This window comes from Xiphophorus couchianus, chromosome 11, assembly GCF_001444195.1.
Source record: "Xiphophorus couchianus chromosome 11, X_couchianus-1.0, whole genome shotgun sequence".
Lineage (NCBI taxonomy): Eukaryota > Metazoa > Chordata > Actinopteri > Cyprinodontiformes > Poeciliidae > Xiphophorus > Xiphophorus couchianus.
The window spans coordinates 2,956,678-2,983,615 of record NC_040238.1 but is presented as its reverse complement, the minus strand read 5'-3'; the positions used below and the strand labels follow the sequence as shown (position 1 = coordinate 2,983,615).

Below are 26,938 nucleotides of genomic sequence, written 5' to 3'. Positions count from 1 at the left end.
GGTATGCAATAAAACTCACAACTGATTGTGAACTTAGTCGAACAGGGACATTAATAACAGGCTAAAATCTATTGAGAGCTAAATGTGCTAAGGATATTATGTAAATATTCTTATCTAAAATTTGAAATGCATAGACACATGACTTGTTAAATATATTGTTACTTATCCATTCAATTAGTTAATATTCCCATGCACAGGCAAATTATTAATTATTCTATTGACCTTACTAATCTAGGTTTGTAGTTGGGACAAATATTATTCAAGTTAACATGAATGATCCGAACTAAACTGGTAGTGCAGGTTAACCATTCAGATATTGGGGTCTCTTTGAAAAGGGACATTTCATTTATGTTACACTAATAAAGAGCACCATTAAATATCTCAGTGCATTTTCAGTCTTTTTAATACATATTAATAATCATGTAACATTTCATTTATTTATAGAATTTTGCCATTGGGGCATTCCACAATAACAGTAGTAATTTATATATTCACAATTTTTGTCTATGCATTGTAGTCATGTCTAGTCTTTAAGGTGATTACTCATAGTGCAGTTAAACAGATTTTCCTGAAAAAATATAAAGATACCTCATGCTGACCTACATCTTTATGTTCGGCTGTAAAAATTGCTTTTGAGAACCGCATGGAGATGTTGCTAGTAACAAATCTTGGCAGTGACCTTTTGTGAGGAGAAGCATGACCTCCTCATGCATGGCCAGATTTCTTTGGATCCTAATGTTTCATCTGTTTTGGAATTTTGAAAATTGTTTTGGTTTGAGACGATTATGTGCATTTTATTTATCCTTGTGAAGGGTTGGTAACTTGATATTTAACGCAGAAAAAAAAAACTATGTTATTGGGCAATGTTTCAAATATTTCTTACAGAATTTTGATAATTTTCTTTATTAGGTAAATGAAGGAAATTAATTAAAATTTGTTTACAAGTCCAGAGGGACGTAATATTATGCCCTCTTCTTAACACATTCAGTCATTCCGAATTTCTGTCTTCAGAACAACTTTGAATTGACTTCCATTCATTGTCATTTATTTCTAGAGTCTACCTGACCCTTAACCTACACCTAACTATTATCTGGAACACACCTAACCCTAAACCTAACCTAAACTACTTTTACACTTATACCATGACCTGAAAACTTCTTATAGGGCCTTGGCTATGAGCCCCATAAAGAGCAGTTAGTCCCCACAATGTAGTAAGTGTTACACACATGCACACACACACATCTCCAGTAATACATGCTCCAAACAATTTAGATTTGTACAATTTCAATGCAGATAGACCATGGAGATGAAAAATGAGTCTCTTAAGGCAAGAATCCTTTGATGGAGCATATAAGCAACACAGTACATGACAGGCTGCCAAATCGAGCCCTACAGAGCTCCCCTGCTGATCGCTGATTGCGTCACTATCTAGACATTTTCCAGCTGGAAAGTTACTCTTTCTTCAAAAAGCATAAAAATGAGGGAACTGAATGATTCACAAAAGTAGATTTTTAAAACAGTAAATAAGGCAATAAAAATAGTGTTTCATGTTAATCAAATATCCGTTTTAATTAAAGTGTTAAATAATGCCTTAACTAAACTAAAACACAGTATTACAGTCATAATCAGATGTTTTTAAATTGCTGAGTTTTGTACAAAAAATAAAGGAGGATTTAAGTATTTATGAACCAAACAACATATATCACATCTCCTGCTCTTATGCTCAGACAGCACCCCTCTGCTTCCAGTGTTAATTATGGTTGTAGGTCAGAGATGCACCACAAATCTATATTACAAAGATAAATATGATGTGAGCATACCTGCAGGCATAAACATTGTTATCATTGTTATCTACCTCTTACCCTTTGAACAAGCATCAAATAGAAAGGACAGTTTTCTGGAAGTTTTTCTCTTTATGTTATGTTATTCCATTTTATTATTTATCTAATAAGTGGTTATGGGCAATAATTAAGCAAGAATCATGTTTTGCTTGATTTGTAAGCCTGAATCACAAAGCTTCGGAGCATTCGCTAAATACCACCACAGTGGCAGCTTCTCTAGGCAGTTTGTTTGCACAACTATTTGTCTGCATTTGTAAATTATCAATTAAAATTATAACAAAGCAAGCACATAGAACACATACAGTATATGCTTAATGCTTTGAAAATGATCCTTTCTTAAATATTCCCCACATAACGTAGAACGGCTTACAACACCAGGGCTGCACAGTGGCGCAGTTGGGTTCAATTCCCGGCTTGGGGTCTTTCTGCATGGAGTTTGCATGTTCTCCCTGTGCATGCGTGGGTTCTCTCCTGGTACTCCGGCTTCCACCCACACTCCAAAAACATGACTGTCAGGTTAATTGGTCTCTCTAAACTCTCCTTGTGTGTGAGTGTGTGTGCATGGTTGTGTGTCCTGTCTGTCTCTGTGTTTCCCTTCGACAGACTAGCGACCTGCCCAGGGTGACCCCGCCTCTCGCCTGAAAAGTTTGCTGGAGATAGGCACCAGCACCCCTCCTAACCCCGCCAGGGTCAAGGGTGTTAGACAATGGATAGGTGGACTTACAACATAAAAAATTGGGTCTTGTGACTGATCATCTTATATGACCTGACAATATTAAGTTATCTTTATACTTCTCTGTCTCTCATCCTGATGGTATTATAAATTACTGGGACCATAACACTTCTCCTTGCCATCTGTTTTGTAGGCAGATATTATGCTACATGCTGCTTCGGTGAGTGTTATTTCTTTGTTATTTGGTATATATATATATTTTTTTACAACACAGCTTATGTTTGGAAAACTGTGGCTATATTCAGTGACAGATTTATAACCAAAAATCACTTTCATCATAATATGACACAAAGTGTAAAGTTTTGAGTCCATAATGCTTAATTCTCTTTGAAAGCTAATTTTTAGTTAAACTGTTATTTAGGAAAGTTTTTGAGTTGCGACAAATCAAAATTGTTTGTTTAAAAGATCAATGTAGCTCATCAAGGAGGATACTTGCCTTATATCAAAATGTCTTTTGTTATTCACCACTGAATAAGAAAAAAAGCACAAGAGGGCTTTAAAGTGAATTTCTAAATTTCCTGATTTGATTCCCAATACAAGTTTAACACAAGTTGCTATGTTTTTTCTAAAACACTGCATGCCTCTAATTCTTTGATTTAAAAATAAGTTTTGTAGTTTTTTTTATTAAGTAACAATGCAGATCATTTTTATTTAATTAAATAGTGCTTTTTTTTTTGGAAGTGCAAGAATCAATCAGTGCATCAGTTCTTACATAAAAATGAAAAAAGAAATGCTTGCTGGATAGTATATATATATATATATATATATATATTCACACACTCCAAATTCCCTCAATCTGAACTGGCTCCTATTTTCATCTCTTTGTTGCCCTGATAATATTTTTAGATATGTTGACTCACATTATGTGGACGCCTGTGCTATCGACAGCTTGTGTATCTTTGCAGCTGATCCCAGAACAAGGAAGCCAATCAGCTCAAGGCAGCTCAATCAGGAAAATGTGTCATTAGTGATGTTTGAAGGTGTTGGATAGTGGACTGAAATTATATTCCACAAAATTTGTTCCGGAAAGCTCTGTTGTTCAGTCCCAAGACAAAATGCCAAAATTCATAGGTGCCAAGGCTGAATTAAAAAGAGACATGTAAAAAAAACGAAGCTGCCACTACATATGTAGCACTTTTAGCAATTTCCTGCAAGTATAATTCAAGCTTCTAATATGTTTCTAACATCTAAAAAAGGATATAAACCTAAATAGATGCTATGCATACCGAAAATCAATCATAGAATGAGTCCTTGGGGTTAATTGGTAAGTCTCTTAGTCTGTATGAAACATCATTATTATTGAAGCATCTTGTAATATATAATGTGTTCATTATAAAGCCCCGGGGGAGAATAATCAAACATATTTCATAAGCTTGGAATGAAATCTTTGTCACTTTTCTCACCAATGTTATGTACTTAAGTTCCTACAGATCATTAATCGGAATGTTTGTGAAATATTGTATGTATCAAATTTGTGAAAAAATTAATTTAAGGCTTTATGAGTTCGGATCACATTGTGTAAGCTCCACTGGAAGCGCAGCACTATGTACCCATGTTGCTGTACAGATAAAGTACTTAACTGTGTCAGGCTAATCATTCTGGCTAATAAACTGTCAGATAAGTTGAGTAAGTTTTTTTTTGTAGTTTTTGTTTTTTTACATTTGACCACAGTATGTCCTCTTTATAATATAATATAATATAATATAATATAATATAATATAAGAAAGTCCAAAACAGGTTAGGGTATAACAATGTTATCCAAGACTTTGATCATCTTATGTTTAACTCATCATCTGGAAATGAAAAGTGTATCACAAAACTGCTTCTACATTTCGCCAAAAATACGGAGTCACATCAGCTCTTAAGAAGACTTGCTACTGTAGCTGCCACTATAACTTGAATGAACAAGTCATACTGCAGTTAGGATTAATATATTGTAGGAGCATTGACAAATGCCTAAAGTGTGTCTGCATCTTTTTCTTTTCAGTTTTGATCTTAAGATGTGAATTGTATAAAAATAGTTACCATGCACCATCATAAAATGTATTTTGCCACCTGACGTAATTTTGCATTCACACTATGTAGCTCCCATAGGAGGATGCAAAATGTGGCAAAAGCCTCTAAAATAGCCAATTTTTCTCTCTTCTGGGCAGAATGACAACAACATTATATTTAGGTTTAGGCTACGATTATAAAGTGTGAAACGTAAGAGCCAGCAGGCAACCAAAAAAGCAGTGAAGAGAGTCTGGAAAGGGGCTAGTCTTTATGTGGATGCCTGATAACCGCTGCCAAAGAGGCCACCAGTGATTTTAATTGTGGAGAACAATGGGGCTAGTCAATATGGCAGCTGAGTTATTATAGTTTATGGAACATGAAGGCTGAGTTTGGCTCTGTGGACAGTCGGAAGGGGCCTGTGTTAGGCTGGCAAGGTGAATGCTGTGGAGAATAAGAGGCACTCGACTCCATATGCATCAAACCGGAGTCAGCAGCTGAGGGCAGACAGGTGCAAAGAGACAAATTAGATACTTTTTCATGCATGGAGCTCATTAGTCAAGTCAGTTCCCTTCCCTGTACTACAGTGATATAAAATCTAAAATAATGTCAGCTCAGAGTTTTACAAATTATTTTCACAGCACTTCATGGTTCATATTGATTTAAACAAAAGTATTTCAAGGCAGAAAAGAAAATGATATTGGAAATTTTACAATGCATCGCAAAAGTATTCACACCCCTTAAAGTTTTCTACATTTTCTCTCTTCCAGCTTCATTAGCAATTTGTGGTGCCTATATAAAGTACTCACCCCTTTAGCTATTTTACTGTTTTATTAATCAATCATGATCAACAAAACTGAGCTTTTTTGACAATAAAAATAAACAAATCCTTTAATGTCAAAGATTAAATTGATTTTTACTAAATAATGACAATTAAATAAAAATATGTATGTTTTGCCTAACAGGAACATGATATTTAAATTATATATTTTCTAAAGAAGGTGTCCTTTACTTTTTGGTTTTGCTCTAATTAGGAACAATAACATTTTCTTTTGCATCTACGTTACAGATATATACTACTTTGTGTTGGTCTAAAGCATAAAATCTTGGAAGAATCTATTGCAGTTTGAGGTTGTAGCATGTCATAACGTAAAAACCAAAGAACAGAAGATACATGAACACTTTTTGAAGGCACCTTTAAAATATTTCACTGGATTGTTTAGCAGTGAGGTATCATCATTTTAATATTTATCACTAGAAAGACTTATGTCATATTTCTCATTTTTAGTTCCTCCACTGTTAAACGAAGTGGATACAGCTCCCTTTTGACTCAAATAAACACAAGTTTGTTTCCTCATATTTTGAATGTCTACTTGCTGCCTTGCAGCCAGTTAACTACTATGTTTTATTCCAATAACATTCAGCCTCACAAGATATTGCAGCCAGGCATCTACTTTTTTCTTCTGTTCTGTAAGCCTCAGAAAACAATGAAAAGCAAACACTGAATGTGGAAATCTGGGTCAACTTCCACCTTTCATTTTATGGCCAAGCTTTTATGTGCTTGGAAAGATAAAAGAAAAAGACAAAGACAAATTATTTCTTTTTATTATTCAGTGGTCTAATTTTTATGATTTTGCAACAAAAACAAGGAAACATCTCTATATCTAGAAAATTTTACTCCTTTTGTTCAGCATGTGGAAAATATGCAACAAATGGAAAGAGATCATAGAAAAATAGATATTTTCTACAATATTCTTCCGCTGTAAAATTTCAGTGGCTTCTGAGGAAACAGAACAAAAAAAGACATTATTTAAATTAATTATTATTATTATTCCAAATTGTGATTTTGGTGAGAGTTTTATTCTTTAGAAATGTGCTTTTTCTTTGGGAAGTAAATGTGTTCATATTTGAATGTTGATGGGAACAGACTGCTACAGCTCCCTTAAGTAAACCTTCAGACGCACCAATTAGACTTATTTTAGTCTGTCATTATGCTGCCCTAAGTGTGATGATAGAAGAAAAAAAAAATTACAGTAAAACCTGTTCAACATGTGAAACTTTATTGCATCCAGTGGGTGACAAATCAGACAAAATGCCCTCAACTGTTAGGAAACTGCAGCAGAGCTTTCATTTTCATCCCTCCAATTAAATTGGCTCAGTCTGGAACAAGAAGTTGGACTCACCCACAGAAAAAAAAGAAGAAAATTAGGCAATCATGTTTAATATTCAATTATTAGGTCTGTACCCTAAAGAGACAGTAACAAACAGGAAAGGCATTTGTTAACTTGACCTCATTTTTAAAGCGTACAAACTAACAAGGCTGGACCGCATGGTCTCTGAATGCATGGGCCACTTTTGCTTTGACACCGTGGTTGCAGTTCCCATTTGGAGTCATCATAGAAAAACTCACAATCTTTATTCCCCAACAAATAATTTTCTTCTACTGTGAAAGAGCACAGCACCATGTCGAACAGAATAGCTCCCACTAATGCAGGATTCTACAGTCCTGGCCTAATCTATAAAACACTCCACTTAAAAAAGTTCCTTTCATCACATCAGTTGTGGGAACAGCTATGAAAGGTGCAGAGTTGGAGTTGTAGTGTGGAACGTTTTGACAACAGCTGCTTGATAATTAAGAAAAATAGCAAATGCAAGGATTAGAAGACCTAAATTCAAATGAAAAGCATATGTGATGAATTAATATAAGAAATATTGTACTTATTCATAAGTTTGAGGATGTTAGTAGCTGTAGCACTGCTAAAGAGTGTAAAAGCAGTATTTCTTTTTCAAAATTATGTAAATGGTCAAATGGCCAAAACATACAATACAATGTTTTTAGGACAAAATTAAGATTAAATTAAATGTATCACCAAAGAACAACAGCTTTGTAAATTCTAAGTTAAATCTATTCATCCATTGTCCGTATTAGTTATATAACTGCTTTTACTTGCAGGGTTTTAGGGGAGTTGGTACATTTCTCCAATGTTCATCTCCCCAGGTAAGGGTGGAAGAGGAGCCGTCACGAGCTAAGACTTAATTATAGAGTCCGTGTCAGCATGCGCGCACACCCGCACACGCACACACACACACACCCACGTACACAATCACTAACTTACTTTTTGATGCAGTTTAACCTGACGCGGTTCATCGTTTGTGCACACGCGGTGTTCCTGCTTCAGCTAAACATTCATTCTAACCTGTTTTCAGCATTAAACGTTTTCCCGGTTCTGATTTCAAGTAGGGTGTTTCCGGATTGTGGCGGAAACACCCTACCCTTGTGGTGTGAGTCACATGAGGTGGTGATGTCATCAGAGCGCACTGGGTGTTGTTTATTAAATTGAGTATGGACCTTACCAAGCTCCGCCCACAACCGACCCACGTGACCGCAAGTCTCACAAGCAAAGCCTCACGGCGCGTTGTTTCTATGTAAACGTGACTCGATTAGTGCATAATTTCTACCGGATTTTCACAACATATCAGCTACTACAATGGACAGAGGATCTAACAAGTTCATGTCATCATCTGGGAGGAGGTTACTGGTTTCTCAGTCACAAACTGGTTGCAAACCTGAGGCCAACAGGTGTCAGTCAGTTATGGTAGATCTGAAATTTGGTTTGATGACGTCAATGTGAGAAGCTACAGGCTGACAGGAGGAACCAAAGAGCTCTGTAAAGGTAAAGGCAAAGCTGGGATATAATTCATTTAATTTCACATAATTACCACGGTAGAAGCCATTTGTTGTGTATGAAATATATTTGTTCTATTTGATGTTTGTTGTGAATGACGTAAACTCACAAACGAACGAGGTAATTAGTCCAACCTTTAGAAACTACAGCGGCTGTAATGCAGCACAGCAAAGGTAAACAAAGGTAAAATAACCTGAACAGGTGATCAACTCAAAACCACTCCTACCTTTTTACTTTCTCTCTCTCTCTGTAGTTTAAGCACACCTGTTACTGTGGCAACCGCCTGCGCCCTGCAAGACGAGCAAAGATTACGTTAAAAACATAACATTCAGTCCGTTACGGTATCAAGTTTCCAGGCTTGATATTTATTTCTCAATTATTAATCAGCGCTTTCCTGAACACAGCGATGGTTGATTGACTAGCTGTACTTGGTGCTAACGTGGCTAACACGAGTAACAGTTTAGTCCAAAGCCTTTTCTGCTAAAATAAAATCTTTAGTGTATGTCAGATACAGACACGTTGCATATTGATCTGTTTAGCTAACGTAAGACTGTGTAGCAGACAGGCGTCAAGGTGTAGAAGTTGGATCAGTTCTGCCATTATGCTGTACTTAGCTAACGGGAAGCTAAGTGTGCTTGTCAGACGGCCACGCACGTGACCACGTAGAATGGGCATCAGCCAATGAAACGCGGCTCCTCTGGTAAGGTCCATTGTATTTTGTTTACAAGTTTATTTTATGTATTTATTTTTCTATTATTATTATTATTATTATTATTATTATGTATACTTTAAGAGTTGATTTGAGTTAGAAGTAATTGCTTAGTATTTTTGCTTGTTTGGATTGTCTGTGGGCGGAGCCTGTGGCTTTAAAAGCATTGCTCTACACCACAGGAAGTCAGTCTGTGGTTAGACTCCTGAAGAAGTCACGCTGGAGGTGATGGACTGTTGCAGTGAAGGTACTGATGATTGTTTGATTTCTAACCTGCTCTGGATATCCTCCGTGTGTGTTCTGCACCTGCCATCTTTGTGCGAGCTTAATAAATTCCTCTAAAACGATCTCCGACCTGGACCAGTCATTATGTTTGACTAAATCATAATAGAACCCCGTCACAGTGGACAATTATACATAAGGACAATTTAGAGACCAGTTAACCCCGCAGTCATGTTTTTGGACTGTACCTGCAGAGAACCCAAGCATGAGGGGGGAGAACATGCAAACTCCATGCACAAACACATTTGGCAGGATTCAAACCCAGGAAACCTTTTGCTGTAAGGCAGCAGTGCCACCACCTGTGCCACTGTGCAGCTGTAAGTTGATTTATTATTTTTATTTTTGTTTCATATTTGAATGATCTAACTCGGCGTTTCCCAATTCCGGTCCTCAGGCCCCCCTGCTCTGCATGTTTTAGATGTGCCTCTATTCCAGAGCAGCTGATTGAAATGATTGCATGACCATCAAGTGCTGCAGAAACCTGTTGATCACCCATATATTCAATCCAGGTGTGTAGCAGAAGGGAAACACCTAAAACATGCAGGGCAGGGAGGCCTGAGGACCGGAATTGGGAAACGCTGATCTAACTAATACAGTTTTTGAGACCACTCAAAAACTGGTCTCCACTTCATACCTTGCACATATACATAGCTAAATAACTTCCATGTTACTGTCAATCCTGCACTTTATATTTTATATTCATATTTATATTCATATTTTATACTGTATTTTATTTTATCTGGAGTAACCTCACAACATTGGAACCTCAAAACATTGTCCTGAGCCGTATGCAACAAAATTTCGTTCTGTATACACCCTGTGCATGCAAAATGACAATAAAGTCAGTCTAAGTCTAAGGTTAGCTGTACATGGACTTATGAGTCAGTTAATTTTTAATATTGAACTAAATGGATCCATTTCAAAGGATGAGGTTAAAGAGCCATACCTTTTACATTAAAACTACTGCATAATGTTCAGTGTTGATGCTTAGATCAATGATTTTTACTTGTCTAACTGTTGAGTAGCAATATCAAAATGTCAAGGTTAGCTTGAGAAACTCCTCCTTGGGCTGCCACCTTATCGTGGTGGAGGGGTTTGAGTGCTCCAATGATCCTAGGAGCTATGCTGTCTGGGGCTTCAGGCCCCTGGTAGGGTCACCCAAGGCAGACAGGTCCTAGGTGAGGGACCAGACAAAGTGCAGCCCGAAGACCCCAATGATGAAGGAAAACCTTGGACTTGGTGTTCCCTCGCCCGGACGCGGGTCACCGGGGCCCCACTCTGGAGCCAGGCCTGGAGGGGGGGCACGATGGCGAGCATCTGGTGGCCGGGCTTTTACCCATGGAGCCCGGCCGGGCTCAGCCCGAAGAGGAAACATGGGCCCCCCCTCCCATGGGCCCACCACCCGTGGGAGGGGCCAAAGGGGTCGGGTGCACTGTGTGATGGGTGGCGGCCAAGGGAGGGGACCCTGGCGGTCCGATCCTCGGTTGCAGAAACTGGCTCTTGGGACGTTGAATGTCACCTCTCTGGTGGGGAAGGAGCCGGAGCTAGTGCGTGAGGTCGAGAGGTTCCGGCTAGAAATAGTCGGTCTCACCTCGATGCATGGCTCTGGTTCTGGAACCAGTCTCCTTGAGAGGGGCTGGACATACTTCCACTCTGGAGTTGCCCAGGGTGAGAGACGTCGGGCAGGAGTGGGCATACTTGTTGCTCCCCATCTCGGCGCCTGTACGTTGGGGTTTACCCCGGTGAACGAGAGGGTAGCATCCCTCCGCCTATGGGTGGGGGGACGGGTTCTGACTGTCGTTTGTGCTTACGGGCCGAACGACAGTTCAGATTACCCACCCTTTTTGGAGTCCTTAGAGGGGGTACTGGAGAGTGCTCCTCCTGGGGACTCCCTTGTTCTGCTGGGGGACTTCAACGCTCACGTGGGCAACGACAGTGAGACCTGGAGGGGCGTGGTTGGGAGGAACGGCCCGCCCGACCTGAACTCGAGTGGTGTTCTGTTGCTGGACTTCTGTGCTCGCCATGGATTGTCCATAACGAACACCATGTTCAAGCATAAAGGTGTCCATATGTGCACTTGGCACCAGGACACCCTAGGCCGCAGTTGGATGATCGACTTTGTCATCGTTTCATCGGATCTGCGGCCGTATGTCTTGGACACTCGGGTGAAAAGAGGTGCGGAGCTGTCCACTGACCACTACCTGGTGGTGAGTTGGCTCCGGTGGTGGGGGCGAAAACCGGTCAGACCTGGCAGGCCCAAACGTGTTGTGAGGGTCTGCTGGGAACGTCTGGCGGAATCCCCTGTGAGACGGAGCTTTAACTCCCATCTCCGGCAAAACTTCGAACACGTCCCGGTGGAGGTGGGGGACATGGAGTCTGAGTGGACCATGTTCCGTGCCTCCATTGTCGAGGCGGCCGATCGGAGCTGTGGCCGCAAGGTTGTCAGTGCCTGTCGCGGCGGCAACCCTCGAACCCGTTGGTGGACACCTTCGGTGAGGGATGCCGTCAGGCTGAAGAAGGAGTCCTATCGGGCCTTTTTGGCCTGTGGGACTCCCGAAGCAGCTGATGGGTACCGGCGGGCGAAGCGGCATGCGGCTCGGGCGGTTGCTGAGGCAAAAATTCGGGCGTGGGAGGAGTTTGGAGAGGCCATGGAGAAAGACTTCCGTACGGCTTCGAGGCGATTCTGGTCCACCATCCGGCGTCTCAGGGGGGGGAAGCGGTGCAGCACCAACACTGTTTATAGTGGGGATGGTGTGCTGCTGACCTCTACTCGGGACGTTGTGAGCCGGTGGGCAGAGTACTTCGAAGACCTCCTCAATCCCACCAACATGTCTTCCACTGAGGAAGCGGAGCCTGGGGACTCTGGGTTGGGCTCTCCAATCTCTGGGGGCGAGGTCGCCGAGGTGGTTAAAAAGCTCCTCGGTGGCAAGGCCCCGGGGGTGGATGAGATCTGCCCGGAGTTCCTTAAGGCTCTGGATGTTGTAGGGTTGTGTTGGTTGATGCGACTCTGCAATATCGCATGGACATCGGGGGCAGTTCCCCTGGATTGGCAGACTGGGGTGGTTGTCCCCCTGTTCAAAAAGGGGGACCGGAGGGTGTGCTCCAATTATAGAGGGATCACACTCTTAAGCCTCCCTGGCAAGGTCTATTCGGGGGTACTGGAGAGGAGGGTCCGTCGGATAGTCGAACCTCGGATTCAGGAAGAGCAGTGTGGTTTTCGTCCTGGTCGTGGAACACTGGACCAGCTCTACACCCTCGGCAGGGTCCTTGAGGGTGCATGGGAGTTCGCCCAACCAGTCTACATGTGTTTTGTGGACTTGGAGAAGGCGTTCGACCGTGTCCCTCGGGGAGCCCTGTGGGGGGTTTTCTGGGAGTATGGGGTACCGGTCCCTTTGATACGGGCTGTCAGGTCCCTGTATGACCGGTGTCAGAGTCTGGTCCGCATTGCCGGCAGTAAGTCGGGCTCGTTTCCGGTGAGAGTTGGACTCCGCCAGGGCTGCCCTTTGTCACCGATTCTGTTCATCACTTTCATGGACAGAATTTCTAGGCGCAGCCAAGGTGTTGAGGGGATCCGATTTGGTGGCCTTAGGATCTCGTCTCTGCTTTTTGCAGACGATGTGGTCCCTTTGGCTTCATCAGATCGTGATCTGCAGCTCTCGCTGGAGCGGTTCGCAGCCGAGTGTGAAGCGGCCGGGATGGGGATCAGTGCCTCCAAATCCGAGGCCATGGTCTTGAGCCGGAAAAGGGTAGAGTGCCTTCTCCAGGTCAGGGGGGGTGTCCTGCCCCAAGTGGAGGAGTTTAAGTATCTCAGGATCTTGTTCACGAATGGGGGAAGAAGGGAGCGGGAGGTCGACAGGCGGATTGGTGCAGCGTCTGCCGTTAAGCGGGCGTTGTACCGGTCCGTCGTGGTGAAGAAAGAGCTGAGCCAAAAAGCGAAGCTCTCGATTTACCGGTCGATCTACGTTCCCACCCTCATCTATGGTCATGAGCTTTGGGTCATGACCGAAAGAACGAGATCGCGGATACAAGCGGCCGAAATGGGTTTTCTCCGTAGGGTGGCTGGGCTCTCCCTTAGAGATAGGGTGAGAAGCTCAGTCATCCGGGAGGGACTCAGAGTAGAGCCGCTGCTCCTTCACATCGAGAGGAGCCAGTTGAGGTGGCTCGGGCATCTGGTCAGGATGCCTCCTGGACGCCTCCCTGGTGAGGTGTTCCGGGCACGTCCCACCGGGAGGAGGCCCCGGGGAAGACCTAGGACACGCTGGAGGGACTATGTCTCTCGGCTGGCCTGGGAACGCCTCGGGATTCCCCCGGAAGAGCTGGAAGAAGTGGCCGGGGAGAGGGAAGTCTGGGCCTCCCTTCTGAAGCTGCTACCCCCGCGACCCGACCTCGGATAAGCGGAAGAAGATGGATGGATGGATGGATAGCTTGAGAAAGTAGCACAAAAGATTTGGTTCCAGTATTATACTTGAGTTCAGATCGGGGGTCGTTCCTCCCAACCACGCCCCTCCAGGTCTCAATGGAAGGCATGTTGGTGGGATTGAGGGTTAGTTGTGAGATTGATGGATCTCACATTTATAATTTAGCAATCCATTTGCATTTGAACATTATTTCTAACAGCTGCACACTTTGTGGCATTTTTCTGTCCCCAGTGGTTGCTTTTTGTTTTTATGCTGCTTTATTTCTTGAAATAAATTTGCAAGAATTTTTATTTAAATATTTTTGGGTCACTATGAAGCAGTGCTATCTCAACTGACCTGCCTGCTAAAAAACAGCGCATGTAGTTTTTCTTAACTGAGTCTTGCTCAGGGTCGCCACCCTTGGCTGCTCATTTTGCTATAGTAAGTAGACCAAGCAAGCCTGAGAATATAAAACACATTACAGTGATTGACTTTGTAACCTTTGTATTAAATGACCCGTTGAGTCATGAGACTCTGTTTGGGTTAATTGGTTACGTCATGTTCATTTTGAATGGAAGATAGTTGCAGGTAACACACTTCTGGTTCTTTGTGCTGCATCTATGGATGTTTCTTTATCGTTGCAAAAACACAAAATCTTACAAAATATTTTTGGTCTGGTTTCTAGAGTAAATATCTTAGTTCACTTGAAATAAGACAAAACTTACATGCAAGAACTTCAGCAAGAAATAGGAGCTTGTTTTAAGCCAGTAATTCTTAATATGATTGAAAAAGTACTTGTTCCATTAGAAGATTATTTCACATATAGCATGGGACAAATGTCTTGCTATAAGGGAATTAATCTGCCAGTGAAACACGTATTTGATTATGGCATTTGACAAAATGTAATGTTCATTGCTTGTTTCATAACTGGCTTCTGTATTGTGTTTTTATGGTGTAAAACACTTTGAACTGCCTTGTGGCCGAAATGTGCTACACAAATAAAGTGGACTTAATCATCTTGCTCCTTCATACCTCTCTGAATTGCTACAGCCTTATGTTCAACCACAGACCCACAGATAAGCTGACTAATTGGCTGAAGCTCTGAGGAGATCTGGCCTTTTCTTTTATCACTTCCAAACTAGTGGAACATGTTGCCCTTAAATATTAAACAAACTTATTCTGTTACTGTTAAAACCACACCTATTTTCAATGGTTTTTGATCAAATGCGATCAAAATACATGGATTTTTGATCTGCTGTTTTCCTTTTTAGATTTCTATGGTGTTTATAGAATGTCTTACTCTGCTTTAAATGTTTTTATTTTTATAAATAAAAATGGTCTTATCTAATGCTTATTACTGTTCAGCACTGTGGGTGACTATATATATAATATGTGTATTTTTAAAAAAATAAAAATGGAAAATGATTATAGAACATGTGATGGACTGGCGACCTGTCCAGGGTGAACCCCACCTCTCGCCCTTTGACCACTGGAGATGGGCACCGGCACCCCTCACGACCCCACTGGGGATTAGAGTGTATGATAATGGACATGGCATATAACAAGAAGAATTGAGTTTGCTAAAACATTAGAACATCATATGAAACAAATAAATGCTGAACTTTGCTATACAGACTTGTTTTGCTTTGGCCACAGCCTATAAAATCTTGGGGAAGACAGGTAACTCGATAGCACTTCATCAAATTAATTGAAATAATAGCTGAAAATATTTGGTTTAATATGTCATGAGTCCATAATAGTTGAGTTTTACCATCTAAATAGTTGTATAAAAACTAACTAAGAAAGAATGTTAAAACCAGGTTAACATGAAGAGTAATGTAAGACAAAAGAGAGATGGGTGTAAAAATAAGTTCATACTTCTACCCACTCCTTTGAACGTGGAAGTATATTGTTCTACTGTTCTCCTTTCGTTTGCTTTTGTTTTAAATGCATTTTCTTTGTTCATAAGTTTGTTTATTCTTTTATGGCACTACATTGCATAGAGCCAAACTCGACTTAAAATTAATTAGTGCAAAATATCTTGTTTTTTAATTATTGAGGTGCACTTGTGGGCACAAACAACAAAAAGTTGCTGTGGTATACTTTGAGGCACGTGATAGAAAACAACAATCCAGCTTGCCCTGAGTTAATGAACTGCACTTTTTACACACATTTGTCATTTTAGATACCAATACTTTTTGTACCTGCTGTCGGAAAGCAGGGCGTATTTTGGTTTTATTGTTTAAAAATGCAACACGAAAAGATGAACGGTGGAGTGTATAGCTGTTGGCAGCAGGTGACAAATACATTATTGCTTTCTACGCAGCAGCAAACAATCCGAATGCTGCTTTAGAGAGAAAGCTGTCACAGCCCTCATACCCAGTCAACACCACACAATAAATATCAATAAAAGAGAGGAAGAGAGATGTCCACAGGGACAACTGCAGCGGAGTATATGAATTAAAAATGTCAACGATAAGTTTTGGAAAAGAGAAGCAGGTTGCAGCATTCTTCTCACTTCATTTTGGTAAAAAATATATTCTGACATGAGGGAGTCAATATTGACTCTAGATGCCTGTCAGCTGTAATGGGAGCAATTGGATAACAATCTATCAGCAGCAGAAAATAAAATGATTAATACATTATTAAAGCAATGCCAGTGATGGGAAAAGCAAGACAACGGTGTATTATTTCAAGAAAGGAAAAAATAATCATGAAAAAACAATGTCCTATGTTCTATTAACTATTTGATGTCTATTTCCATAGTTTATTTCTTTAAATAATTTTTTAAAACACAGGAGAAAAGAATACTTGTTGGACAGAATTAAAGCAAAAAAAAACAAACTTCTATGGTGCAATTACTTTGCTTAATGACATTCTGTTTTGTCCCAGAATAAGGGGACTCACAGGAGGTAGAGGCACCTTGAGGATCTCCTTTAACCACTTACCATATCCCAGATAGAGATAAGACTCAGGAGAAGGTAATCCCTTTGCCAGAGGTTGCTTCAGCAGTTAAACATGTTACTGGTAGCAGGCCACAAAGACAGGACAATATTTGTCCTCAGATGCTAAAAACAAAATAAATTTGTGGGTCATTGTGGTTAACAAACATACTGTATATCTTCAAGGATGCTTGGAGAACATGGTGGTTCCAGCTTTCAAGAATTGGGACCACGGTATGTATTCTACGTATTGAGCGATATGACATCTCAGTCATATCCTAGTAGCATTTACTCAATGTTAAAGTTTAATAATCTGATTATTAAGCAGAGGACCACTGCTTTTTCACATCACAAGAAATCGGTTGAGGTAGTTTGGACATCTGATCAAGAACCCTCTTACACTCCTTTATAATCCCATGGGATGATAGAGGAATAGAGACAATGTGACCAGGAGTAGGGACAATACGGCCGTTTTGACCTGAGAATGCCTTAGATCTTTCAAGAATGTGCTTGAGGTTATAACTGAAGACAGGGATATCTGGGTTTCCTTTCTGGAGCTAATACTTTTGAGATCCTATCTTGGCAGAATACAATAGATAGACGGTTTGATGGAATTTTTGAAACGTTAATTTGTTGCCTTGTTCTGTGGTTAATTGTGCTTTTTAATATTCTTCTGATCCCTAAAATGCACTTATGGTCACACAAAATTCTCAGTGAGATTTAGGGAGGTGCTTAAGCTTAAATAACATCAATTAACTGTGTAATTTTGCTTCAGGCTCCAAATTAAAAAGCATTAGGAGTCACACCTGGTTAGACAGATGTGCGGATGAGGAGTTTCTGGCAGCCTTTGATGCCCCTCTGGTGACTCCACCTCTGTGACAAATTGATAGCTGACACAGAGCGGTGGGTCCACTAGTGATTTGTCAGAAGCTGTTTTCACTGAGGGAGAAAAATAACCCTGAACTTCCTGTACTGTTGAGCCGAGCACTGGTGTGGTCTGCCTGAAGCTTATTTTAGTAAAGTTTTCTCTACATTGCTTAAAATTAATTGTCTGAAACTAATTTCTGCAAATTGATAATATTTGTTATTATTTGGCCATTGACATGCATTGATTTATTTTTATTTTTATTTTTTTACCAATCAACATTTTTTTTAATCCGGCATCAGGAAATCAGTAAAATTTATGCATTTTATTTTTTCCTTTACTTTTTTATGCAAACTGTTTTCTTTTTTTATTAATTTGAAAAACGCCTGACCTTTGCAATTTTATTGTGATAAACTCCCTGGGTTTTTTTGTCCATGTTGCTGCTTGTTTACTCGAATTCTCAAATGCTTAGTAAAAAAGCAATTTAATAAAGTCTGAGCAATCTCGCAGAGGAAAAAAGATGCATCAAGCACTTCCTTAAGAAAGGCCATCACCCCATACAGCCAAGCAGAGTTTTTGGCCAAAGATCAGTGGACATTTATCAGACAGTGTATTGAAGGTTTGAACGAAAATCTCTATAACCTGTGGCCTGGTGCAGCTTTATATTCTATTATATATGGTGCATATTCTATTATACAAAATATTTGGGAACAGTTCTGCTTTTGCTCTTGCATGGTTGTTTATATTGTAGCTTAAGACTTCAGTTGTAGAAAGCTATTCTTCAAAGACCCTTCAGTTTTTTTTAGAAGAGTTGCCACAGTTGCATAGTGTGTGCTTCTTTTCTGCCAGAAGCAATGAGCCATTTTTAATTTGAACCTTTAATCATTCACTTGAAATATTGTCTGACTTGGAACATTCATTTGTGTTCACAGCTGGCTTTCAGCAGGGGGCCTTATCCAGCAACTTCCATTATTATTAGCGCCCTATGAAAGGATTTGTAGGAAATGCTTAAAGGAAAATGTTGTTGTAAAAGCTTGGTGGTCCCACGATGACACTTTGTGTCCTACTGATGTTACATTGAGTGCAGGAGATGTTTTAGCTTCATGGATCCTCATCTAGGCTAGTTTTTCTTGAGTTCAGTTGTTCCTTCTTCTGACTATGGATGAGGACATGTTTGAACAAGAGGAGGTCATTTCTTGACCTGTGAATTTCTGCCTCACTTAATTGGCATGTTGTCTGATCTTTGATATATTTAACAGAAACCAAAGACATTAACTTCCTCGAAAAGATAAGATCAAATTACAAAAATCCTTTGCCTGTGTTTATTTTCTAGAAACTATTAGCAGTACCATCATCACGTGGGTGACAATAGTTGTGAAGGTTACAGCATGCTATGTTTACTTCTGCCTCGTAATCATAATGGGTTGGTTTTATGCATGTTATTTAGAATCAGTTCATTTCTATTGACTTTACTGACTATACTTTTCTATCTTTAATTGAATATTATAAATGAGAAATAAGCAAAAAAGTTAGTTAGAGCTGCACTGAATTATTGGTGCTTTTCCAGCATTGACAGTTGACTCATTGGAAAGAAACATTGCATTTTACTGACAACATCAGTCTTGAATAGATGCAGTAATTTCTAATATTAGATGTTAGATTAGATGATTCTAGTATCTAGATGTCTGGATATAAGAAGATATTTAGTTGAGAGAGGAAAATATTAGATAAACATCTAATATTTCATCTAATAGTTTAATACTATTAATTAATTTTACTAATTAATAGTAAAATCAGTACCAACGTATTAAAAAGTTTACAGAGACTGGAACATTTTGATTGATACATCTTTAGTTAAATGTTTTGTGAGAATGGCCAAATTGATGTTGTAGGTCACACAAACTGTTTTTGAATCAGAGGCAATACTTTTTGGAAAATGTTTACATTTAAAATCCCCACAACTCAGCATATGCAATTACTGTTTTCATTCATTCATTCATTCATTCATTCATTCACTGACATGTAGCAGTCACCACCCACTTGAAAAAAATATGAGGTACAAGCCTCTGGCACAAAGGTATGTAATTATCTGTCTCAGCTGCCTCAGATAGACAAATCAAGACAGCACCAGCACAAGCCATCTGGCTTTGTGGAACACCAAGTCCCTGCTGGCAACAACACAATCGTGTTTCTTCCCTGCCTCTTCAAACACCTACTGTAAAAACTTCCTTTCCTCTTGTTTTACAGATTGTACATTTGTCACAGTCACTTGGACTCTGTGCCAGTAATTTTAGGTGCTTATTCATTCCAGCTGCCAGTCAAATGGCCAACAAGATTTATTTTACGCCTCCTAGGTTGAAAAGCATTTACAGACTGTGGCTGTAATTTTCTGATAATAGGTGATATTTTTTCCTCAAATATTTGCACTGTTCACTGTAAAACCAGGTCATTCAAATGACATGAGATATTACATATTTTCTGTGTGCACAGGATTACTCTAAATCTCAGAAGTTTAATTTAGGATTCTGAAAGAGCCACATCTTGAATCTGACATTTATTACACATTGCGTTGTTACAGTTACTGCTTTTTTGCTCATAAGCTTGATAGAAATCCTATTATCATACACAGCTGCCTTACCCACTTATTTTGACCTTCGAACAAAGCTCAGTCCATCGTATTAGTGCATGTAAACAGTCCATTACCAAAATAAAAAAAATATTGTTGTGTGTGAGGGGAATAAAACTACATCTTAGGGACATATGGAGATAGACGATTTCTTTCATTAGCTTATTCTGAATGCTTATTACAATAGTCAGAGTGATTCAGTTCAGATGGGGTTTAGCCTTGGTTAATGTCCCAGTTGACATTTATTTTAGCTTAATTGGCCGTTTCAAGAACCAGCTTTGCTACTTTACCTTGAGTATGGAAACATTGTTTTTTTTTTTGAGCCAACATTATATTTACAATAACAACATTTTTTAGTTATAAATAAACCCATTCTGTAGGACCAAACCTCTTACACAAGGCAAGTAAGATTACACCTAGAGGAATTTTAATAAAAGTGATTTATAAATCAGTGACTGAACTAGGTTAAAACAAGAAAACCATCCATGACAGGAATACAACTTGACAAGGCAACAAAAAATATTCAACAATTACAATAAAAATTGTACACGTGGAGGGAGTGATTACTGGTACAAGGAGCAAGTGAGACTAATTGACTGATTATGAAGCAGCTGGGGTTGAGCAAGAACTGAGGTACTGAGGGAGAATAGCTAGAAATGACTGAATGACTATGATAGACAACACAAGAACAGAAAACCATAGTTAAAACTGAGCAAAAAATATTTGAATAAGTGTACAAAACATAAAGCAAAAAAGCACCAAAGCAACCGGAATAAAAAAATACAAGAATACCCCAAAATAAACAAATACAAAAAGAAAGCAGTGAATGACAAAAGAAATGCATTATATTTTGTAAAAATCATACAAATTGAAGCTTAATTCTGTGAGGATTTGTTTTTTCTGTGTATTAATTTAGGTTTCTGTGTTCAGTTGAGTCTCTGTGTTGTCCTGTCTAGCCCTGGATTGTCCCCAGCTATCCCTCGTTTCCCCTGATTACCTTCTTTTTGTATTTAATCCCACCTGTGTTCCCTGCTCCTTGTTGGGTCCTGGTTGTGTCATAGTTATGTCATTGTCTTTGCCTCTTTGCCAGAGCTACCAGGGTTGAGTTCCTTGCCTCTTAGTTCACCTGTGCTGCTTGGATTTCTGTTATTTCTTCATTAAACCATTATTTGCATCTTTACCTGGGTCTGACCGTGTCTACCTCGCCACCTACAACCACAAGTCATAACAAATTCAATCCATTTATGCATAAAAATATGTCAATACACACATTAAGCAATTAGAAATATTTTTTTTGCATCACATTCTTTATTTGTAAAGTGCATTGAGATGGCTTGTGTTGTGAACTGGACCCAAATAAATAAGCTTATTGAATTAATTAATTTTAAAAAATCACTCACTACATAATTTTTGAGCTGTGTGTATTTAAGTGAAGATGACTCATTCTAAAACTGTACATTTGAAAAACTAATGTTAAGTGCTCTTTTTGAACTTAAATAGCATAAGTGGAAACTCACAGATTTGCACTGATTTTTAAAATCCAACATGGCTTTCTAAGTTGTCCAGACCCACTAGATCTGCCTGACTAAACCACAAACTCTTTTAATTAGGAAATATTGATTGCCATTCTACACCTGATAATAAATGAAAGATCTACTAGATTTTAGCCCTCAGACAGGCAATGCCAGGTAGTCTGTTAGTGTGGAGAAATCCATACAAGCATTGAATCGAACACCTGTCTCCTTCTCTTTCGCGCTCTCAATCAATCATCGCTCTTGCCTTTGTGTTACTTCTACTCCATTTCCCCCCTGTTCTTTTTGGTTCTGTTTTTCTTTTGCTAATTATTCTGATTTCGTTACCTTGCTCTTTAACTATATTTTCCTTTTATCCACATCTTTCTTTTTCTTTCTTCAGTTTATTACCATCTTCAGTAATAGACCAAAGATGATAATATGTGGTAGGTGTTTTGTATGAAACACGTACCACCACAATATGGAGCTAATGGGCTCCACCTCTAGCCTAATGTCATATGTCATTATGTGGGAGTTTAAGTAACAGTGTTATTTATAATGCTCCGCCTACAATAATACCAGTTTATGAGAGCACTCTTGATTTATGATGGTGGTTTATATAGAAGGTTACAAAAGCATCAGATGCAAATATGCATGGTTCCTCACACTTTAAAATTTTTTTTCAAAAGCATTACAATAAAGTTCTTTATAGCAGTAATTATAGCATCCTACAGATTTTGTATAGTTATTTCTAATAAATTTATTTGGAAAACTTTAGTTTTAAGAATACCATTTCAAAACTTAGTTTTCTGGTCTAACATTCAACGATACTTTCAGCATAAAGAGAGAAGGATCTATTACCATTCTTCTTTGCATAATCTGTATAGGTCATCAAGAGTCCTGCATCTTCCTTAGTACTCTCTTTAGCTCACCCCATAGGGGTTTCTTAATATTTAGGTTTGAGGCCATCAAAAAAATTTGAAATTGTGTCTGGTGAATCCTTTCTATGTTGATTTGGCAATATTTTTGGAGTGTTATCATGCTAAAACAGCCCATGAAGACTTATTAAATGACTCAGCATTTCAAATAGTTCATAAAGTTATGCACCACGTTCCTTTGAAGAGAAACACTAATCCTTCGCCGCCGTACTGGGGACATGAGTTTCCATTGCCTGTTTTCTCCAATCCAATGCTACTGTCACATTCTCTATTTCTATGTATGGCGTCGTGATGACTTACATGAGCACTTTGTACTGCCTTGTTGCTGAAAATGTGCTACATAAATAAAATTACCTTACATCAGTTTAAACATGGTGTCATGAAGAAGAATTTTCGATTTTTTTTTTCATATTAGAGCAGGGGTGTCAAACTCCAGTCCTCAAGGGCTGGTGTCCTGCAAATTTTAGATGTGCCTCTGCTGCACCACACCTGAATAGAATAATTAGGTCATTAGCAGGACTATGGAGAACTGATCTACACAAGGAGGAGGTAATTAAGCCATTTCATTCCCGCGTTTTGTACCTGTGCCACATCTAAAAACTGCAGGACAGCGGCCCTTGAGGACTGGAGTTTGACACCTGTGTATTAGAGGATCAACTGATTGAATGAAACTTCAATCCTCTACAAAGTTTCACGAAATAGTCAGAATGTTATTTAGTAAATGTGCTGGAGACGTTTCTCATACCTTATACCTTTAAAATAAAAGCCAGATTCGCAATAGCTTGGAGAGGGTATTAATCTCATTGGACTGAAGAACATGGTGTCAGTTAAAGTCACTGTAGATTTAACAAATTACACACGTTTACATGAGTGGAAGACATGTTCTGAAACACTCCTAAAAACCAGTTAGCATGTAGATTGCATCTGGATGTTATAGAGATTTTGTGATACTAAATGACAATCTTGGACTTTTTTTTAACTTCCTTTACCATCTTTCATCAGGGATTGGTGGCTTTTTGGCCAAGTAATGGGTTGTGTAGTGTCATATTTACATACACACACATGCCCACACACACACACACAACAAGGAAAAAAAAAATTGTTTATTAGACATGATTGATTTAAAACACTTGTATTCATTCAGAATAGCGATTATTTTATTAGAATTTTTGATTGTGTCCACTGAGTGTTTTTCAAGTAGTCTTGTAAAGAAAACCAAAATTATTTTGGTTTTATTTAAAATGTAGAATTATGCTGCTGCAGTAAAAGATGAAGTTCTTTTAGAGTTTTACATGTTTCTGCTATACTGGGGTTGAAGTGATTGTTGAGTATGGTATAATTACAATATAATCATAGATAAAATCTGAAAAGATTATCTTGGCAAAATAAGCAGAAAATCTAGAAAAATGTGGGAAGAGAAACTTACTTTTGCAGGATTCCATAGGAACTTCGACACCCATTTTATTTATAAACTCAGCTCATGAAGTAGAGTTCAAATAAAGCAGAAGATTATTTTTCTTTTATGTATAACTGATTCATAACCAATTATAAAATTTAATGTAGATAACTAAAGAAACTGTTTATCCAGGTCATTACTATAAGACAGTCTGATCCATATAATAAATAAATGACTCAACTTGTAAACTTAAAAAAGCAACAGATTTTACATTTCAACCTTTTCTTATTTGTTTTAATTGATATCCACATAACAGCTTTCAAGAAACTAACAGAATATTCATATGAAATCTGCCGCTGCACATAAAGAGCAGCCCACTTCAGACTCATTTGACTCATTGGAGGTTGTCTTTGTGTTATTTTGCAGCGTGAAATGGCACAGTGAGTCGTGTCAGTATGAAAGCCAAATTAGAAAGGAAAAGGTCACCAACAACACTTTCACAGCCCTTTACTGTCAACACAGTCTGTATTGTGAGTTTATGTTTACTGGCTTAAAATAAGAAAAATGATGTTGAGGGAGAAAACATATAGAGATGGAAAAAAACTACTAATTCTAATGTTCACCTCTTTTTTCTGATTGTAAAATCCAGGCCCATGTGAACACCCACAAGAAGGCATTACCTCTCAAAGAAATTTCACAAAGCAAATCTTTAAGCTGACACCCTACAGGTAAAGGACCAGAAACTTGCTACTCTGGGTGAAAAAATAGTGACTGTCATTCTTTGTTATAAAACTTATAAAACTGGAAGTCTAGAAAGTTTGAACATATTGATATTTACTCTTGGGCTTGCAGGACTGAAATTCCCCCTTCAGAGAGGAACATTTTGGAAAGAAAGAATTTCAACAGATAAGTGCAATTTAATAAAAAATTGTATGGAGCAATTTATAATAAGTGGGAGGTTTTTTACCAAATAAAAAACTTGTTATGAATTTCATCTCTGTTATTGCTGTGGCACTTTGGATGAAAAGGGCTTGTGCATCCTCAGCAAGTAGAAAGATTCTTTCTTTTTGGAAAATTTATTTTCCAGGTGATCATATCTTTCGCTTGAATGTCATCCAAAATGTGGTCCTGAGACAAGCTATTAATGAGTGTTAAGGATGCAGTAAAGACCTGTTCTGTGTTGCCGGAAGTTATATTTTGACTGTCTTTTAAAAAGTTTCCAAATCCACGTATTGATGCATAAAGTTTACATAAACAATAACATATCAGTAGATATACATATAAAGAATTAGAAATCTTAACTGGCTGTTGGAGGACTTGCACAAGGTAGGAATGTTTATAACATATAAAACACTACTAGATAATATAGTTAGCAATGTTAGGTGACACAATTAAGCTGATAAAAGTTGTTAATGTGGAGAGTTGTGCTGGTTCTAGTCCATGTTGGAGGACTTAAGACTAAGCTTCAATGAACCATTTATGGTTTCTGATCACACAATAATGTGTATTGATGATTAAGAATACCTACGGCTAGTCTGTTTCTGTTATCATTGTCCTACCCCTGTAGGCTGGGATTTATGAGTCTTTATTCCTTTTGCTCTTCTTGACAAGGACATTGTACTTACCTATGCTTGGATGAATTTTCTATGACCCTTTGAAATTGTAGAAACACTAAACAATGCTCTGCAAGCTACTTATGAAGCATGTGCAATCCTCTTATTGGTGAAAAATAATTTCACATGAAAGTTCACTGTTATTTCAAAGGTTACCGTCAATCATCACAAGCAATTTTTTTTTAATAATAGTATCTAACTATCCTTACAAATGAGTTATAGAATTTAAAAGTGCTCCTCTGCAGTGCAGACACAGGAGTTTAAATTCATAGTCACAAATTTGACACTGGAAATACCTTGAACTGCAGCAGCACTCTTGATCCCTCTTATGAAACCACTTCAGCAACTTGAACTCGCACTCTGAACCATAATGATTAATATAATTACAGAAGCTGATCTGACCTGACGAAAACGGTGCGTCATCACTCTATTGGGGAATAAGCTCTGAATTAAATGCCAATAACAAGGATATGGCAAGGGGAATCATTGCAATTATATGAGGCTCTTGTAGCTAACTGGATAGAAATCACCCTCAAAGAACCATCTGTAGCGGTATAGGAGGCATAAATTACAGAAATACCATCTCATTGACTACTTACTATGACAAGCAGTGCTAGATGACTGGGAATCCCCAGGCCATTTGTGCCATATAAGCTCACTTTGTTCACCTTAAGTATTAAATTATCATGAAACTGTAAGGAACATCAGTGGCCAAGCCTGACTCAAAGACACTGAACGAAAAGACTGTCTACCACCACCCACGTCTCAGTTTGGACTAAAGAGTTTCAAAATCAATCGGAATTCGCTATTTCCCTTAAGTAGTAGCACTGATTCAAACTTTTATGATGGATATTTTATTAGACATATTTTTCTTTCTTTAGTATTTATCAATCAGGTTTTTCTCACTTCTGCATTCTGGCCCTCTAAAACTTCTCAAAACATGACAACATCAAGAACATGGTATACTATTCTTTGAACTGTGCTTTTTTCAGTGTCTACAAATAATCATTTGAATACACTTTTATTTACATAGCACTTTAATGCTTTCCATTAATTCATGGATATTGTCATGTTCTGTGTTTTCTGTGTGTTAATTTCGAGTTTTCTGTGTCTACATGTTGTCCTGTTCTCCCCTCGATTACTCCCAGGTGTTTCTCGTTCCCTAATTACCCCGTGTGTATTTAGTGTCACCTGTGTCTCTGCGTCTCTGTCGGGTCCTCGTCTCATTTGGTGTCGAATGTGCGTTTAGTCCTTCGTCTTGTCCATTCAATTTACCATTTTCTGCCGGCGTTGAGCCCTGGCTTCTGCTCAGTCGTGCTGCCTGGTTGTGTGGACTTTGTTTGGGACATTCATTATTAAAATGATTTATTCATCCTACCTGGGTCTGCTGCGTCTGCCTCACCACCA

At 38.9% G+C, this 26,938-nt stretch overlaps 1 long non-coding RNA gene across 1 annotated transcript; it reads right to left on the bottom strand.

Moving 5' to 3' along the window:
• Nucleotides 1-2,244: 2,244 nt before the first annotated feature.
• LOC114153397 (uncharacterized) lies at nt 2,245-26,374 on the bottom strand. Its single transcript, XR_003597318.1, has 3 exons — nt 26,360-26,374; nt 15,435-15,437; nt 2,245-2,560 (listed from the first exon to the last, which is right to left on the bottom strand). It is a non-coding gene; the product is annotated as an uncharacterized LOC114153397 (long non-coding RNA).
• Between the last annotated feature and the right edge of the window lie 564 nt (nt 26,375-26,938).